The 5524-nt window shown below is 47.5% G+C and overlaps 1 pseudogene; it reads left to right on the top strand.

Moving 5' to 3' along the window:
* The first annotated feature begins 703 nt into the window (after positions 1 to 703).
* Positions 704 to 5524, top strand: LOC147989841 (uncharacterized; annotated as a pseudogene).

Genomic DNA, 5524 nt, shown 5'->3' with positions numbered 1-5524 from the left:
TAAGGAGCTATTCAACCTTAGGCACTCAACTCTACGGGTGACGGTAGAGAGGGATTTTGGATCTCTCAAGAGGCGTTTCAAAATTTTAGATGATGCCAAACCATTCTTCACTTTCCCAGTCCAAATCGACATTGTTATAGCGTGTTGTGTTCTTCATAATTATGCACTATCACAAGGGATCGATGAATTCATTATACCGGAAGTGACATGGACCACCCAACCAATTCGAACATCAAGGCAACAATTAAGTGATAATAGGGCCTTGGTAGACCATAGGCTACAAATTGCTGCCCAAATGTGGGAAGATAGGCAACTCATGTATGCAAATTTATGAGTGCGCCGCACTATGTATTTGTAATGTTTATGCAACTACCTTTGCATTTATTTGATGGCCGGACATATTGTGGTATTTATTATGTAAAACCATATATTTGTGATGATTTCATCCCTTTTATTGCAACATTTTGATGGCTGGGCAGATTGTATCTTCTATATGTTTAAATCATGTGTTTGTGCTGATTTCATCCTTTTTATTGCAACATTTTGATGGCTGGGCAGATTGTGACTTTTATATGTTTTAAATCATGTGTTTGTGCTGATTTCATCCTAGTTTTTGCAACATTTTCATGGCTGGGAAGATTGTAACTTATAAATTTAGATGTTTTAATCCATTTTTTTGCAAATTTTTTATGACTGGACAGAAATGGACAATGTTGAAGTTACCGCTGCAAGTGGGAACACCGGAAAAAGTGGGGTCATTGTATGGACATCTTCCATGACCAACACTAGGCTAGGTTTTTTGGCTGACCTTGTTGCTAAAGGGAAGAGAACTTCTAGTGGATTCAGGGAGACACATCTCAAACAATGTACTGCTGTTTTGAACGAGCAATTCAAGCTAGCTATCACCTCTGATCAAGTTAGAAACCATCTCAAGAAGTGGAGGAAGATTTGGGTCAGGGTTGTCAATTTGAAGAATTTAAGTGGAGCTCTATGGGATGAAGATACTTGTACAATTAGGCTCAGCGAAGAACACTATGCAGGTCATTGCATGGTGAGCTTCTTATATTATGAACAATATCAACCCATTTTATGCCTTCATTGTTGTCGTGGAATTGTCACGGCAGATGTCCTTAGTATCAGGACTTAGTCGCGAGGCCAACACATCTATGTGGTAGCTTGAGAGGGGTTGAGCGGGACGAGAGACACGATGTTTTACCCAGGTTCGGCCCCTCATGGTGAAGGTAAAAGCCTACATCCTGCTTCATTGATATTGATGATGATGATCACGGTTACAAGAGTGCTCTATCTCGAGAGTTATTGTCTAAACCTAACTTGTCCAACTTGTGGAACTTGTGAATCTTGTCCCCTTTTGGGGAGCCCTGCCCCTTCTTATATATGTTGGAGGGGCGGGTTACATGACTAGTCCTAGTTGGATTAGGACTAGTCTCTTTTCTATTACAAGACGGATAGCAATCCAGGTCTTATTCAAACTATTTAAGTCGGCCTGCTGGGCCACCTCCCGTGATGGGCCGTGGCCTACCTCCATGAGGATACTCGTGTCCCATATACACGACAGTAGCCCCCGAGCTTTCGGGTGACTCGAAGAGTCGGGCGGAAGGTCTTGATTTTGTTGATGCTTTTGTCTTCCTTGAACGTGGAGCTTTTTTCCGGGTCGTTGACGTAATGGATGCCGAAATGTGGATGAAGAGATTGCCGGGTCATGAAGCGTTGACGTTGATATTGTCGGGTTGTCCTCCGAGGCTGGATTCTGTCTCCAAGCTGGGTCTTCCCTAGCCAGGTCTTTCCGAATTTTTTCCAACTCCCATAGTATGTATATCATCTGTAGCCCCCGAGCGCCGGGTTTGTTTAGGCCTTTAACAATCCGGTGGTCTGTGAACTTGTGTTTTGGTAACGAACAAAGTCCATTTTTTCATAAATTCTGGCTTGATAGCCCCCGAGGCTCGAGGCGACACGAGGAGTCGTCTTGAGGCTCTTTGTTCCTAAAATAAAACACATGAATGCATTACATCGTTCGTGATGTATAAAACAAAATTAAATAATAATTTCGATGAATTTGTCAACTTGTGTTCAAGTTGTTAATCGTTCGACTCGACTAAGTAGGCTTTCGCGTGGACTTTTTTCATGGAATATGATATGTTCAGGGTCGACAAAGTCCATGATAGGCATCAGAGTCGATTGACAATACCATACCCACTACTTGGTCGGTTACGAGTTGCATCTGACTTAGTAAAGAACGAACATAAAATTATTTTGCTGATATGTAAGGCACCCATATTTGAACTGTGCATCGTGGCAAATAGTCCTCTTTGGTAACCTTATGACTCAACTTTATGAGAAGAAATTATAGCCCCCGAGATTAACTCAAAGGTGCCGGATATATATAATTGACTGGAAAAAATGAAATTTAAATATCAAAGTGACTTAGCTTGTTTTTATGATGTGGCATAAGCCAGCGGACCGTTGGGGTCGACGAGGCAGTGGAAATGGCAGGCTGGCGAAGGCAACTCGATGGAGACGGGCCTAGATGGCGTGGCGATTCACGACAAGCCGTGAACATCAATGGAGTTTTCCCGGGCTCATGCTTTCTGCTCTTAATTGCACCTTCAGTCAAGGTAATGGACCTTCTCAATAATATCAACTTCAGATCTCCAGTACTCATCATGTTGAACGCAACTTATCCTTTGTTTAAGGGTCAAGTCCTTTTGAGGTTTTCTTCGAGGCCTGACTCCGTATGATTCCCTTTTTCAATTTGCTCAAATGCTGGGGCAGCTTGCATGACACAGAGGCGGCAGCGGCGGCCCGCAGTTGGTGATGTGAGGCTAGCCCGGTGATAGCGGGTCACAACGGTGCCGCGTGGTGAATGTAGCAAGCCTCTCCTGGGGAACAGCTTGAGGAAGCCCCGGGGAAGCAGAACGAAACGGCCATAACGGCGGCTCTGTCACATCCATACTTTATACTAATTGAAGCCTTGTTATAGTACTTGATACTAGCACCAATACCGTACGCGGCACTGCCACATCCATGTACTGCTATTGCTGTAGCTTTGTGCTTCGATCTGTCCTGGCGGTCTGGCCTTCCCAGACGTTGCCGCATCTCCGCTTCTCTTTTTTCTATGGAGGAAAACAATAGCAATTCAGCAGCAGATCTGCAGAACTTTTCCATCTCGATTGCCCAGCTTGGAAAGTCAACCTTTTTTTCACAACAGACAAGGCATGGTTCTTCACACCAACGAAGAAATAAGCCAACGCTGTTGGCCGCAGCGTGACGAGCGTCGTTGTCCAGTTGATGTTTGTGGTGGCTCAGTGATGCCAGCTTGAGGCAGAGACAGAACCCAGCCGATGCACGCGCGAAGCAACTGGGTTGAGTGCGGATGCGGCGACTTGCCGTGGGTGGGTTGACGAAGCGGGGCGAACGGCGGGTCAGCGCCCGGTGGCTCGCAGCAGTTGCCAAGGCCGCTCACTCGACGCCTCGCGGCGGACCGATACGCTGGCGGTTTGCCATGTCAGAATCCAGTAGAAGGAGGCGAGACACACTCGGATAGGCAGCGGTTCCCAAGTTGAAGGTCACATACGGCGGCGTACAGGAGCCGGAGCCAGCGAGGGGCTTGGCGACTTGAAGGCCGAAGCGGACTCGGTGTCGAGGCCAAGGTCGTTGAATCATGGGTAATCCGGCAGCAGCAGCGAAACCCACGGGGTAGGAGCAGAGGCTCCTCAAGGCCGGGCGGCTCACAGACTTGAAGCGGGCCGACCATAGCCGCAGCTCGGCACACCGGCGAGGGCGACTCGGAGGCGGACTCATAATCCAGCCACAGCAGAAGGCGGACTTGGTCTAACGGTGACGGCGGCTCAGAGGCGGAAGCAAGGCCGTGAGGAAGGAAGCTCGATGAGGCTGGCTATGGCCAGAACGGCAGCGAGGCCGGCTCGCGGCGGTGGAGGTGCCCCGGCGAGGCGATTCAGCGAGACGGGGCTGCAGACGCATGAGCCTCCAAACGGGTCAACGGTGGTTTCTGACAGGGACGCTGCAGGTTGCCTCAAACACCAGTCCAACTTGGCAACTTTTTCTCAATTCTGGAATTAATCTCCTCGTAGCCTCTCTCCTTGTCTTCTAGTGGCGTACTAGTACTTGAAAACACCAGGGTGATGCTTAATGCGATGTAAACAATGCGCGTGTCTGCACTCTTTGATTTAATCAGAAACAACAACTCGGCAACTCTAACTGCAGAAATGTGTGCAACTTGATGGCTTCGGCGGACAAACATCTGCAGCCGTCGTGGTGAATCCTATTGTTTTCCGGATGGCTTGAAAACATATGACTTGACGGCGGCGCACCAAACAATATATCTGCCTTCCGGGTCGTGTGCGGCTGCACGTACGAAACCCTAACCTCTCAAACTTAAACTTGCATTGATGACTCTTTTTCACCGGATGATCGCGGGATCCTCGATCCCTGGGTGAAATCCCTTTAAGAACTCGACACCACCGTGTGCTAGCCCCACGGTGGATGCCAACTGTCGTGGAATTGTCACGGCAGATGTCCTTAGTATCAGGACTTAGTCGCGAGGCCAGCGCATCTATGTGGTAGCTTGAGAGGGGTTGAGCGGGACGAGAGACGCGATGTTTTACCCAGGTTCGGCCCCTCACGGTGAAGGTAAAAGCCTACATCCTGCTTCATTGATATTGATGATGATGATCACGGTTACAAGAGTGCTTTATCTCGAGAGCTATTGTCTAAACCTAACTTGTTCAACTTGTGGAACTTGTGAATCTTGTCCTCTTATGGGGAGCCATGCCCCTCCTTATATATGTTGGAGGGGCGGGTTACATGACTAGTCCTAGTTGGATTAGGACTAGTCTCTTTTCTATTACAAGACAGATAGCAATCCAGGTTTTATTCAAACTGTTTAAGTCGGCCTGCTGGGCCACCTCCCGTGATGGGCCGCGGCCTACCTCCATGAGGATACCCGTGTCCCATATCCACGACAATTATGCTAATGACTTGTGAATTTTTTGTAGACCCACAAACCTGATGCTCCCTTCTTGAATAACCAATTGAGCACTACCATGCCATGGCAACCATTTTTGGAACAACCGGGGCTAAGGGGATGAATGCAAGGTCTGGGAATGATCTCCTCTCTATTGATATTGATGATGAGGTGAATGGTAAGATCAACACGTCACCACAAGTTGGTGAGTCTGCTCACCCCAAAGGACCACCAAAAAAGAAGGCCAAGGCGGTGAAAGTTCTAGAGGGTCCACTAGGTGCCATTCTCAAAGATGGGTTTAAACTTGTTGCTGAAACTCTTGTGAAATCTGGTGGAGATGATGATGATATAGCCGATGATCTTTGGGATGTAGTCTCCAATTTGAAAGAATTTGATGAAGAGCACCTTGCCCAATACTATGCTCATCTTGTTTACAACCCCAAGACTGCAAGAGCCTTCATGAAACTCTCTGAAACCAACAAATCTGTTTGGGTGAGTAGGTATGTGAAGAAAAACTTCTAA

The sequence above is a fragment of the Triticum urartu genome, chromosome 1A (genome assembly GCF_056163025.1).
Source record: "Triticum urartu cultivar PI428250 chromosome 1A, HENAU_Tu73, whole genome shotgun sequence".
Taxonomy (NCBI): Eukaryota; Viridiplantae; Streptophyta; class Magnoliopsida; order Poales; family Poaceae; genus Triticum; species Triticum urartu.
This window is presented reverse-complemented; position numbering and strand designations above follow the sequence as displayed.